This window comes from Salmo salar, chromosome ssa09 (genome assembly GCF_905237065.1).
Source record: "Salmo salar chromosome ssa09, Ssal_v3.1, whole genome shotgun sequence".
Lineage (NCBI taxonomy): Eukaryota > Metazoa > Chordata > Actinopteri > Salmoniformes > Salmonidae > Salmo > Salmo salar.
Genome location: NC_059450.1, coordinates 36,453,077 through 36,467,248, shown reverse-complemented (window position 1 = coordinate 36,467,248; position 14,172 = coordinate 36,453,077). Strand labels below are relative to the sequence as shown.

Here is a 14,172-nt window from a genome sequence, read left to right as displayed (position 1 = left end):
GTCCTAACAATACCTGTGTTCTGTTCCTCACAATGTTGCTGAGCTAACAGAGAGGGGTAGTGGTAGGGGAAAGAGGAGAGGAGGTGTAACTTGACTAGATCAGACTGGTGGGAGGAGAGGAGGTGTAACTTGACTAGATCAGACTGGTGGGAGGAGAGGAGGTGTAACTTGACTAGATCAGACTGGATGGTAGACTTTGTATTTCACCACCAAACCCATTCTCATCATGTCACAATTTATAGCAGCTAGCTATTTCTGTGGAAGATTGTGGCTTTGCAGCCACTGTGATCATTCCATACCTCTGTACCTCCATTTCTCCATACGTCTTGAATTTGTGTTGAGTCTGTCTCCACCTGGTGAGGTGTTCCATAGGGGAAGGCTGTATCTGTCTCCACCTGGTGAGGTGTTCCATAGGGGAAGGCTGTATCTGTCTCCACCTGGTGAGGTGTTTCATAGGGGAAGGCTGTATCTGTCTCCACCTGGTGAGGTGTTCCATAGGGGAAGGCTGTATCTGTCTCCACCTGGTGAGGTGTTCCATAGGGGAAGGCTGTATCTGTCTCCACCTTGTGAGGTGTTCCATAGGGGAAGGCTGTATCTGTCTCCACCTGGTGAGGTGTTTCATAGGGGAAGGCTGTATCTGTCTCCACCTGGTGAGGTGTTTCATAGGGGAAGGCTGTATCTGTCTCCACCTGGTGAGGTGTTCCATAGGGGAAGGCTGTATCTGTCTCCACCTGGTGAGGTGTTTCATAGGGGAAGGCTGTATCTGTCTCCACCTGGTGAGGTGTTCCATAGGGGAAGGCTGTATCTGTCTCCACCTGGTGCGGTGTTTCATAGGGGAAGGCTGTATCTGTCTCCACCTGGTGCGGTGTTCCTTAGGGGAAGGCTGTTATGTGTCTCCACCTGGTGAGGTGTTCCATAGGGGAAGGCTGTATCTGTCTCCACCTGGTGAGGTGTTCCTTAGGGGAAGGCTGTATCTGTCTCCACCTGGTGAGGTGTTCCATAGGGGAAGGCTGTATCTGTCTCCACCTGGTGAGGTGTTCCATAGGGGAAGGCTGTATCTGTCTCCACCTGGTGAGGTGTTCCTTAGGGGAAGGCTGTATCTGTCTCCACCTGGTGAGGTGTTCCATAGGGGAAGGCTGTATCTGTCTCCACCTGGTGAGGTGTTCCATAGGTATGTATAGAATAACTATCTTCAAAGTAATGACTCGAGACGTCGGGTTTGAAATGAAAGCTTCTTTTAGTAATAATACTTGTTCACGTTACATTTAACAACTTTAGATTCTACAAAACAATAAAAGTTGGTTGCTAGCAAAAAGTCAGGATAATCACTTGACATAACTGGCACGTTCTCTCTCTACCTCCTGTCGCAAAGCATTCTGGAACTTGCAGTCAAAAGCGTAATCCAATACTAACCAATACAACAAAATATGTATGTAGTTCTCTCAATCTCCAACACACAAATTCTAATACAATTGCATATGTAAATAACTGTAAAGAAAATATCTTTAGATACCGCTCAATGAATTAACTTAAACATTAACTCTGTAACCCATTAAAGTTACAACATCGTCCCCTCCGATGAACAACTGTGTTCATCTAAATCTCTAGGCAGTATATCAACTGAATAGGTCTCCTCAACAAAGTCCCTGAAGCAGTATGAACTGAACATGACCTAACTAGGCCATCTCGGCCTGGAAACAGTTCCTCAATCTTTCCTAGTTTCCAGGTTTGTCTGGGTGTGTTATCTTCTCCAATGAGTACAACGTCACCCGCTTTCAGTGGGGTGGGCTGTGGCATGTCACAGCGGTGTGCTGACTTTAGATCCAGCAAGTAGTCTCTTCGCCAACTGTTCCAGAAGCTGGTCACAAGTCTCTGCCTGTACTTCCAGCTGCGTGTCATTTCCTCCTTGTTTAGCGTTGGGTGTTGAGTGTCAGCTGGAAATGGCTTTGTAGGCAGAGAGGTTATTGTTTTACCCACCAGGAAGTGTGCTGGGGTCAGGGGTTATGGTTCATCCACTTCATTGTGCACGAAGGTCAGAGGCCTAGAATTTAGAATAGCTTCAACATCTGTCAGGACTGTGCACATCTCTTCAAAGTTAAGTGAAGCTCTCCCAAGAACCTTTCGCAGGCATGTTTTCACTAACCTGACGAGTCTTTCCCAGAATCCGCCCCACCAGGCTGCTCGCTCGGCGATGAACCTCCAGGTGATGCCCCTTTCTGAGAAGAACGCCAAGAGTTGGGGCTCTTCGATTGCCTTCCACAGCTCTTTCAGGTTCTGATCAGCTCTCTTGAACGTTTTTGCATTGTCTGAGTAGATTACCTTGCATAATCCTCTCCTTGAGATTAATATTTTTTATAGCTAACAGGAATGTCTCTGTTGACTGATCTGAGACCAGTTCCAAATTCACTGCTCTGGTTACAGCACAAGTGAACAGTGCAATGTATGACTTCTTCACAGAACCATTTTCTTTCACATAGAGCGGTCCTGCAAAATCCTAGCACGCAAGATCCAGTATCGCTCTCTGATTTGTACGAGTGTCTCTTGCTCCAGAATGCATCACCTTCTCATGGTGGTACAGTATCAGCATTTCTGAGTATCTGTACTTGTTGGGCAGAACCCATGGGTGCTGCTCTCTGAATGTGAAGTTGGACTGTTGCAGTCTTCCTCCTACACTGAGTAGTTCATGTTCGTCCAAGAACGGTTTCAGTTCTCTGATTATACAGTCATTGTTTAGGCCTTTTCCTGCCTTCAGTAGTTTGATCTCATGTCCAAAACTGTTGTTGTGTTACCATGATCCAGTACTTTTATGCATCGAACAGTTCGTCAGCAGTCAGTTCACCTTGCATCCTTATGTTTGTACGAGCATTGGGTATAAATCTCTTTATCCAGGCAGTGACTCTGAACACTCTTTTCAGTTTGCTGTACCTTTCAAGCTCCAACACAGGTTCAGTGATGTCTGTGCTGTTTGCTGCGAGTTGTACAGTAACCTGGCAACTGGACTTGAGTTCTGTATTTACCTCTTCTGGAACCTTGTTATCATCAGTCTCCTCTGACTGATTGGGTGATGTCAGAATTCTGGGTCCATTCCACCATAGCTCGCTCTGTGTCAAGTTTCCAACAGTTTGTCCTCTTGTAGGGAGGTCGGCTGGATTAGTTTTCCCTTCAATATGTGACCATGACTCTGGATTGGTCAAGGACTGGATCTCCGTCACTCTGTTCGCGACAAACTGTTTCCATTTCTGAGCTGAGCTGCAAATCCAATGCAGCACGATCATCGAGTCTGTCCACATTTTGATCTGTTTTTCTTCCATTTTCGGTGTGGTCATCAGGTTGTTTGCTAGTCTCGCTCCAATCACAGCTCCCATGAGCTCCATCTTCATGGGGCGAGGCATCAAACACCACTCTCAGTTTTGTCGTCACCTTATCTTCTCGGAGTACTGCATGGTGAGGTAAGTAGTATTTTACGTTGTCTGCGCTTGATCCGTTGTCCTTGGGCACGTCCTCTGCCATATCCTGTTGTAAGTAGGCCTCAACGACTTCATTGTATCTGCTGTACAATGTCACATCCTTCTTCAGTCTTTTCTTCAGACCTTCAAACCGTTTCTTGGCGATTCTATAGTTGTCTTGGAGTTCTGGCATTTCTCGTTTCCATGGCAACTCCACGTGGTATCGCCCATCTTTGAAGGTGGTTGTTTCCTCGAATTTCTGTAGAGCCTCGTTTTCCTCTGGGTTCTGTGTTTTCTCACTTATAATACCCAGAGACTCAAGCTCCCAGAATGCATGCAGTTGTTTGGAGACTAGTGTGTCTTCATCAAGTGGGATGAACATGCAGGTTGCCTCGGCGACACTTGACATGGACACGGGTCCCTGCACCGACCATCCAAAGGAGCTCTCTAAAGCAACCAGCGTCTCCGTCAGTCGCTCCACTCTGCCTGATACTATCTGCCAGTAGTAGTCTGCTCCTATCAGGACAGAGAGTTCAGGATCATTGTCATCTCTTGGAAAGTCTGCGAACTGCAGTCCCTTTCTATTGACATCATGTTGAATCTGTTCACCAGGAACCTTCATCACAGCTGTGCACACTTGTGGGGTTTCAATTACCTCTATCTCTATTCTCTGCTGTTTGTCCCAGACATTCTCCAAGATGACTTTCACTGTGTTGCGTTGCGACGTTGCTGGAGCAGAGGAGCCAAATGTGTGAAGAGTGAGTGCCTCTTGTCTGATTACTGGTAGCTTCAAGCCCTTCACAAGGTTTTCATGTATGAAGCTTCTCTGACTGCCTCCATCTAGTAAGCAACTAGCTATCTTCCTGCCCGATGGGCCTTCTACCCATGCCTTTGCCGTTTGTAGCAACACAGTGTTCTGTCCATCTGGTTTCATCTTCACTGAATGGGGAATAACTGAGGAAACAACAGCATCTACAGAAACAGTAAGGGGTTGCACCTCACTCCTCTTACCGGTACACACAGCAATGTGATGTCTGCTTCCACATGTTGCACATGACACATCTTTGACTTTACAGAATTTTGCTATGCGTTTCTGTCCTAAACATACAAAGCATCTTCCCATTTTCTTTAGTTTCTCTTTGCGTGTAGCAATATTGTGGTCAGAATAGACAGTTTTGTTCCTTCTGGCTGGCTGTGTGCAGTGCCGCAGCAGATGGCATGTTTGGTCTTTTTGTTTTCATGTCATTGGAGGAGCATGACTTGTTCCATGGTTTGCTCTCTTTCTGTTGGTTGCATGATCTTGTCATTTGTAGCGCTCTCTCCCTGCTCTGAACCTCCTTCTGTAGGAAACTGACGATCTCAGCCACTTTCCATTCATCATCTACTCCACTCTGACGACTATAGTCAAGAGCTATGTCCTCTGGAATCATCTGCAGTAAGATTGGGCATAGTAGGCTTCCATAGGTTTCTGACACTACACCCAGTGATTCCAAGCTTCTAATCTGAATTTCACATTGATCATATAGCTGCCTCAATGCATTTAAGTCAGAGGATCTCTTCACAGGAGTGAGATTCAGCAGCTTTGACATGTGAGCACTAATCACAAGATCTTTCCTTCCAGATCTGCTCTTCAGCAGAGCGATTGCATCATCAAAGTTACTGTCTGTTAACATCAGTCCTGCTACTGCCTTTGCTGCTAGTTCAGTGAGAGATGTTTTCAGATAGGTAAACTTCTCTTTATTACACAGTGAATCATTGTTGTGAATAGCGGTCTCATACTGGCTCCAAAACTCCTGCCACATACTGACATCTCCATAGAATTTCTCAATAATCAACGTTGGTAGCCTTACTGATGGTCTCTGTGATCTGTTTGAGTTAGCGTCACTCACCCGTGCTGGTAGTGGATTGAGGTCCTGTTTTTTCTTTATCACTCGTTGTGCACGGCTCTTCAGCATGATAACGCGCTCTTTGTAATCCTCCGTGCATGCAATCTCCGCCTCCAAGCTGATAGCAATTCCAGCAATGTACTCAAGTGATCGGTATCCGAATTTGACTGGGTTATTTCCACGTCAATCTGATTCAAAATCCGTTTTGTGGAACCTCGAATGGTACCCCGCTTTCGTCTCATTCTTTCTGCTTCATGCCGACGTTCCTCCTCAGCCATTTCAGCCGCTTCATCCCTACAATCTTCGTCGCAGCTCTTACTTTTCCCGGGTTTCGGCACCAAAATATAGAATAACTGTCTTCAATGTAATGACTCGGGACGTCGGGTTTGAAATGAAAGCTTCTTTTAGTAATAATACTTGTTCACATTACATTTAACAACTTTAGATTCTACAAAAGAATAAAAGTTGGTTGCTAGCAAAAAGTCAGGATAATCACTTGACATAACTGGCGCGTTCTCTCTCTACCTCCTGTCTCAAGGCATTCTGGAAAGCATTATGTAGTTCTCTCAATCTCCAACACACAAATTCTAATACAATTACATATGTAAATAACTGTAAAGAAAATATCTTTAGATACCGCTCAATGAATTAACTTAAACATTAACTCTGTAACCCATTAAAGTTACAACAGAATGAAACAAGCGGAGCTTCTCTTTGTAAGGTTTTGTTTCTGTTCTTGCTTTCATGTTTGTTTCCACGTGCTCTTCCCCTCACCTCTCCTTCACAGCCCTATAAGGCCCATCATCTCGGTATGAACGATAATGTGTGTATTAATCACATAAGATTTTATTTGTCACATGGTTCATAAACAACAGGTGTACACTAACTGTGAAATGCTTGCAGGCCCTTACCAGCAATGCAAAGAGAAAAATAATTACACCAGGAATCAATACACGATGAGTGATAATAACTTGGCTATATACACGGGGTGCCAGTACTGAGTCGGTGTGCAGGGGTACGAGGTAATTGAGGCAGATATGTACATATAGGTAGGGATAAAGTGACTAGGCAAACAGGATAGATAATAAACAGTAGCAGCAGTGTATGTGATGAGTCAAAAGAGGGGTCAATGCAGATAGTCCGGGTAGCTATTTGGTTAATTATTTAGCAGTCTTATGGCATCGGGGTAGAAGCTGTTCCAGACTTGGTGCATCGGTACCGCTTGCCATGCGGTAGCAGAGAGAACAGTCTAAGACTTGGGTGGCTGGTATCTTTGACCATTTTTAGGGCCTTCCTCTGACACCGCCTGGTATAGAGGTCCTGGATGGCAGGGAGGTCAGCCCCAGTGATGTACTGGACCGTGTACACTACACTCTTGTAGCGCCTACTACACTCTGTAGCGCCTTGCGGTCGGATGCCAAGCAGTTGCCATACCAGGCGCTAATGCAGCCAGTCAAGATGCTCTCAATGGTGCAGTTTTCCAACGTGTGTATTGCACCCTATGGTATGCTTAAATTATATTGTCACATTTATGTAGGGCTGGCACAATTACCGTATAATCGTGTAACTGACGATTATGGATGAACACCGACATGAAAATAAAATAACCTGCATAACCGTTAAAAAAAGATAACTTTTTATAAACAAACAGCTGACTGAAGGCGGGACGGCCAGGCTTTCGTGCGGTTGAGTCTGTTTCCGCGTTAACATTGACTCTTTACAAAGCTCGAAACGTACTTGCTCCTTGCTGAAACAAGTAAGCTCTTGAAGCAAACCAGTCCTTGGTTGCCTAGGCTGACCGTGGTCAGTCAGTCAGTGGCTACAGAAGAGAGACAGACTGACCGTTATATCCCTGAGTGTTTAGAGGTGATTCAGTGATGACCTCAGCCCCCTGTCCTACAGTAGCCCTAACCCTGTCTCTAGCTTCTCTGACATTGTGATTTTTTAAACAGAGGCTGTCAACACTGAGAGACAGAGGGAGATACTGGGAAAGAGAAGTCTGGTCTCGTGGGAACCAGGGGTGAAACAAGAATACTGTATGCAGAGAGGGTTGGATGGTTTGTTGGCTCAAGGGTAGCCCGTAAAACTCCTTCTCTCACCTGTGTTTATGTCAAGAACATTTATATACTGTGTGTGTGTGTGTGTGTGTGTGTGTGTGTGTGTGTGTGTGTGTGTGTGTGTGTGTGTGTGTGTGTATATATATATATATAACAGCGGTAGATATGGCTTGCCAACAAATAATAGAGAGAGAGAAAGAGGCATGTGAAGGAGAGAGAGAAACAGTGATGAGGGAGAGAGCGAAAGCGAGGCATGTGAAGGAGAGAGAGAAACAGTGATGAGGGAGAGAGCGAAAGCGAGGCATGTGAAGGAGAAAGAGAAACAGATATGAGGGAGAGATATAAGTGAGAGAGAGAGGGGGATTTGAGAGCGGGAGAGATATAAGCGAGAGAAAAAGAGATGAGTATGACAAAGAAGGACAAGGTCTTCCACTCTGAAACAGTCCCTGTGATTAAAGAGTTTATATTCTACATATTTACAGTATCAGCCTTGTGCAGCCACAGACCCTGTAAACCTTAACACTCCTACGCACACATCTGATCCTCTATCACATACTGTCTCATAAAACACCTGTGTGTGTGTGATTAGCTTTGAGTTAATATATTATTACTCGGGCACAGTCATCTCTTTCTGTCTCTCTCAGCCTCTCACACATACATACACACACACTCGCGCACACAAATAAGCACACACGGTTTAAGCCCCGTGGCTGTTTTGTGCACTCGTGTGCATCTGTCTGCGTGTGTGTGTGTATGTATGTGCTCGCACTGTGTGCGTGTGTGTTAGCCAGCTGGTCCACTTGGTGGGAAATAGTCCTCAGTGCTTAGTGAAGGCTGGGATAGAGGGGAATAGTCCTCAGTGCTTAGTGAAGGCTGGGATAGAGGGGAATAGTGCTCAATGAAGGCTGGGATAGAGGGGAATAGTCCTCAGGGATTAGTGAAGGCTGGGATAGAGGGGAATAGTCCTCAGTGATTAGTGAAGGCTGGGATAGAGGGGAATAGTCCTCAGTGCTTAGTGAAGGCTGGGATAGAGGGGAATAGTCCTCAGTGCTTAGTGAAGGCTGGGATAGAGGGGAATAGTCCTCAGTGCTTAGTGAAGGCTGGGATAGAGGGGAATAGTCCTCAGTGCTTAGTGAAGGCTGGGATAGAGGGGAATAGTCCTCAGTGCTTAGTGAAGGCTGGGATAGAGGGGAATAGTCCTCAGTGCTTAGTGAAGGCTGGGATAGAGGGGAATAGTCCTCAGTGCTTAGTGAAGGCTGGGATAGAGGGGAATAGTCCTCAGTGCCTACTGTATACAGGAAGAAGAGAATCCATCTGGCATCTGTTTCTTTACATATATCTAAACTCGGCAAAAAAAGAAACGGCCCTTTTTCAGGACCCTGTCTTTCAAAAATAATTGGTAAAAATCCAAATAACTTCACAGATCTTCATTGTAAAGGGTTTAAACTCTGTTTCCCATGCTTGTTCAATGAACCATAAACAATTAATGAACATGCACCTGTGGAATGGTCGTTAAGACACTAACAGCTTACAGACGGTAGGCAATTAAGGTCACAGTTATGAAAACTTAGGACACTAAAGAGGCTTTTCTACTGACTCTGAAAAACACCAAAAGAAAGATGCCCAGGGTCCCTGCTCATATGCGTGAAGGGCATGCTGCAAGGAGGCATGAGGACTGCAGATGTGGCTAGGGAAATAAATTGCCATGTCCATACTGTGAGACGCCTAAGACAGCGCTACAGGGAGACAGGACGGACAGCTGATTGCCCTTGCAGTGGCAGACCACATGTAACAACACCTGCACAGGATCAGTACATCCGAACATCACACCTGCGGGACAGGTACAGGATGGCAACAACAACTGCCCGAGTTACACCAGGAACGCACAATCCCTCAATCAGTTCTCAGACTGTCCATAATAGGCTGAGAGAGGCTGGACTGAGGGCTTGTAGGCCTGTTGTAAGGCAGATCCTCACCAGACATCATCTGCAACATCACCTATGGGCACAAACCCACCGTCGCTGGACCAGACAGGACTGGCAAAATGTGCTCTTCACTGACGAGTCACAGTTTTGTCTCACCTGGGGTGATGGTCGGATTCGCGTTTATCATCGAAGGAATGAGCGTTACACTGAGGCCTGTACTCTGGAGTGGGATTGATTTGGAGGTGGAGGATCCGTCATGGTCTGGGGCGCTGTGTCACAGCATCATCGGACTGAGCTTGTTGTCATTTCAGGCAATCTCAACACTGTGCGTTACAGGGAAGACATCCTTCTCCCTCATGTGGTACCCTTCCTGCAGGCTCCTCCTGACATGACCCTCCATCATGACAATGCCACCAGCCATTCAGCTCGTTCTGTGCTTGATTTCCTGAAAGACAGGAATGCCAGTATTCTGCCATGGCCAGTGAAGAGCCTGGATCTCAATTCCATTGAGCACGTCTGGGACCTGTTGGATTGGAGGGTGAGGGCTAGGGCCATTCCCCCCAGAAATGTCCGGGAACTTGCAGGTGCCTTGGTGAAAGCGTGGGGTAACATCTCACAGCAAGAACTGGCAAATCTGGTGCAGTCCATGAGGAGGAGATGCACTGCAGTACTTAATGCAGCTGGTGGCCCCACCAGATACTGACTGTTCATTTTGATTTTGACCCCCCCTTTGTTTAGGGACACATTATTCAATTTCTGTTAGTCACATGTCTGTGGAACTTGTTCAGTTTATGTCTCAGTTGTTGAATCTTGTTATGTTCATACAAATATTTACACATCAAATCCAATTTATTTATAAAGCCCTTCTTACATCAGCTGATATCTCAAAGTGCTGTACAGAAACCCAGCCTAAAACCCCAAACAGCTAGCAATGCAGGTGTAGAAACACGGTGGCTAGGAAAACTCCCTAGAAAGGCCAGAACCTAGGATGAAACCTAGAGAGGAACCAGGCTGTGAGGGGTGGCCAGTCCTCTTCTGGCTGTGCCGGGTGGAGATTATAACAGAACATGGCCAAGATCTTCAAATGTTCATAGATGACCAGCAGGGTCAAATAATAATAATGACAGTGGATGTCGAGGGTGCAACAGGTCAGCACCTCAGGAGTAAATGTCAGTTGGCTTTTCATAGCCGATCATTGAGAGTATCTCTACCGCTCCTGCTGTCTCTAGAGAGTTGAAACAGCAGGTCTGGGATAGGTAGCACGTCCGGTGAACAGGTCAGGGTCCCATAGCCGCAGGCAGAACAGTTGAAACTGGAGCAGCAGGATGGCCAGGTGGACTGGGGACAGCAAGGAGTCATCAGGCCAGGTAGTCCTGAGGCATGGTCCTAGGGCTCAGGTCCTCCGAGATGTCAAGTTTGCTGAAAATAAACGCAGTTGACAGTGAGAGGACATTTCTTTTTTTGCTGAGTTTATCTTTCTTTCTGAATATATTTCCTGGCTCTACAGTATATGTGGCCTTTGTCTCTCTCTTTCTTTTTCTCTGTTCTCTCTCTTTCTCACTTTGTCACTCCTCTCCTCTCTCCATGCTCTCTTTTTTGTCTCCGTTTAAAGCAGTGTATTGTTTCTGCTCTCGTCTACTGTCTAACCTACTCAAGCTCCTTTCTTTCTGCCCTGACAGAGTTGCATGCGGTACACATTCACATCAATACTTACACACACACACACCATGCCAGCATACAGCTGCTACCTGCATGATTTAGGTCATACAGCCACACCCAGAATTAGCTTGATGTTCACTCCTCCTCCTCCTCTCTCTCCCTCCCTCTCTCTATCACCCCTTCTCTCCCCCTCTTTCTAAACTAGAAATTGATGAACAGAATTATAGAACACTATGTAATTATGCAGTAAAATTGAATCTTAAGAAAAACGTTATTTTACAAAAATGCTTTTATTGATTGTAAAAATGATTCTAAAAAGGTATGGAATACAGTTCAGGGCCTACTTGGTACATCTATCTCATCATGCCCATCTAGTGTGGAGGCTGGTGGGAGAACAATAATAAAACCAGCTAATATTGCCAATCATTTTGCTGATTTTTTAACAAAGAAAATGTATTTACTGAGCGATAATGTAAACACCCATTCTAACAAACAAGCTATTGTCTAATGGATTGATGATCATATTATGAACAACAAGACCTGCTCTTTTAGTCTACAAATGGTGTCAGTAGAGGAGGTGTTGAACCTATTGAAGTCGTTACCCGATGGTAAATGTACAGGTTATGATCTTATGGACAATGTTTTACTTCGCTATGCTGCTCCCCAGACTGCAGCTCCACTGAAATACATATTTAATTAGTCACTGGAAAAGGGGATGTTTGCAAATGAATGGAAGCATGCTAAACTGTCTCCTATTCCGACAGCAAACAACCCATTTCTCCTGCCAATAGTCAACCAATTAGTCTACTCCCTTCACTCAGTAAGATATTGGAGGGTATTGTGAGTAGACAAATATGGGAGTACATGGAAAAGAATGATCTGATTACAGCCAATCATCATGCTTATCGCAAAAACCATTCCACTACCACTGCATTGGTTGACATGGCTGACCAGTGGCTCAATGCTGTGGATAATGGCAGGTTTGTGGGTGTACTATTTTTAGATTTTAGTCCAGCATTTGATTTAGTGGGTCATGAAATAATTTTGACAAAATGAATGCATTATGGTTTTAAGGAGGTAGCATTGAATTGGGTACAGTCATATCTAACTGACAGGAAACTGTCCACCTACTTCAAAGGTTAATTTTCTTCCCTTCATGCTTTAAACTGTGGAATACCGCAGGGCAGCTGCCTTGGGCCACTTTTTTACTTAATATATACCAACGACCTTCCTTATGGCTTATCTGAAACTCAAGCTACTATATTTGCAGATGATCCTACAATTTATACAGCAAGACAATCGGTTCAACAGGTATAGCAAGCTCTACAAGAACATTTGGAAAATGTCAGGGAGTGGGTTTGCCAGAACAATCTTGTTTTGAACACCAAGAAAACCAAGGTTATGTTTGTCTGTTCCACCAGGAAAGGCCACACAGCATGGGATACAATTAAGTATGGGGGGAGTACAACTTGAGGAAGTGTCAGAAACCAAACTATTGGGAGTGCAGCTAGACAACTGCTTATCATGGTCATCTCAAATAACTCATCTATGTTAAAAAAAAATATTAAAACTGCTTGCAAGATCAGAAGGATAGCAAAATATTTACCAGGAAAGATACTTAAGCAAACAACCCAAGCATGAATTTTGAGTCAGGTGAACTACTGTCCTGTGGTTTGGGGAAATGCATCAGCAAGTGACATTAGGAGGCTGCAGATTGCACAGAACAAAGCAGCAAGGATTGTTTTAAGGTGGAGATATGGTTCTTCTGTTGTAGTCATGCTCAATACTCTTGGTTGGTCATCAATCAACAAGATAATTTAAAAAAAAGTATTTTATTTCATAATATACACAATTTAAAATGGCCAAACTCTATTCACAACAGTATTCAGTTGGTAAGAGATAGACATTCAGTAAATACTAGGAATAATTGTCCACCATCTATGTGTTACCCAGACAGAAAAGAGAAATAGGCAAAATAACATTTAGATTTAGAGCAATAAAGAAATTGAATAATTTATCTGCGCAAACCAGAAACCTTTCAATATATAAATTCAAACAATACTTTAATACCATTTAAATATAATACATAGGAAAGTTGTGCTGGACTATGGTAGATGAAGAATCAATTTATGTTTTTAGACTGTTATCTGGTCAATATGTTAGTGTATTATGTCTGTTTGTAACAGTGTGTTATTTGTGAAAATGTGATCGTATTATGAATAGTATTTTAATTTTTAAGGACTCTTGGAAGATTAGTCCAAATGAGGACTAAAAGAGATCCTAATAAAATAAAATATTAGGATACCTTATTCCCCTCTCTCTCTCTCTCTCTCTCTCTCCCTCCCCTCTCTCCCTCCCTTCTTTCTCTCCCCCCTCTCTTTCTCTCTCCCCTCTCTCTCTCTGCTTTTTCTTGCTGTTTGCATTCTCTTTCTTGCTCTAAGTTGTTATCTCTCTCTCTATTCTCCACCCTCCCTCTCTCCTTTTTTTCACCCCATCCCACACTTTCTCTCTCCCGCTCTCTCATTTCGCCTGCTGTGCTCTCTCTGCCTTCTATGCTCCCTCCTCTCTCACTGTCAATCCCTTCCTCTCTGAGCCTGTGTGTGTGTGTGTGTGTGTGTGTGTGTGTGTGTGTGTGTGTGTGTGTGTGTGTGTGTGTGTGTGTGTGTGTGTGTGTGTGTGTGTGTGTGTGTGTGTGTGTGTGTGTGTGTGTGTGTGTGTGTGTGTGTGTGTGTGTGTGTGTGTGTGCCAGTGAGCGTGTGGGAGACTACATCTTCTTACTCAGAAGCAGGATAAAGCATGGTAAGCAGCCTGCCTCATCTTCTCTTCTCTCCTGGCGGACTGACTGGTGTTTTGTGTTTTGCTAGCTCTCGTTGCACGTGTTAGTGGGCAAAGGGGGTCATTGTTTTTGTGTGCATTAGAAGGGGATGCGAGATTGTGGCTCTTTGTGTGTAGTTGATTTATTACGTGTGTGTGTGTGTGTGTGTGTGTGTGTGTGTGTGTGTGTGTGTGTGTGTGTGTGTGTGTGTGTGTGTGTGTGTTTTTTTTCAAGGTTTGTGTTATGTGACTGTCAAAAGTGCATTACCCATTATGTATTGTATATTATAACTCAGTTTGTACAATACTGTAGCCAATTAGCTAGCTACCACTCATATCTCCATCTATGTATTATTATGTATTGTCTATTATAACTCAGTTTGTA

General features: G+C 44.5%; 1 protein-coding gene across 11 annotated transcripts in view; it reads left to right on the top strand.

Annotated features, from left to right (window-relative positions):
• The window catches only part of gphna (gephyrin a), a 158,885-nt gene that overhangs the window by 96,325 nt on the left and 48,388 nt on the right, over window positions 1-14,172 (top strand). The gene's annotated exons all lie outside the window — the stretch shown is intronic.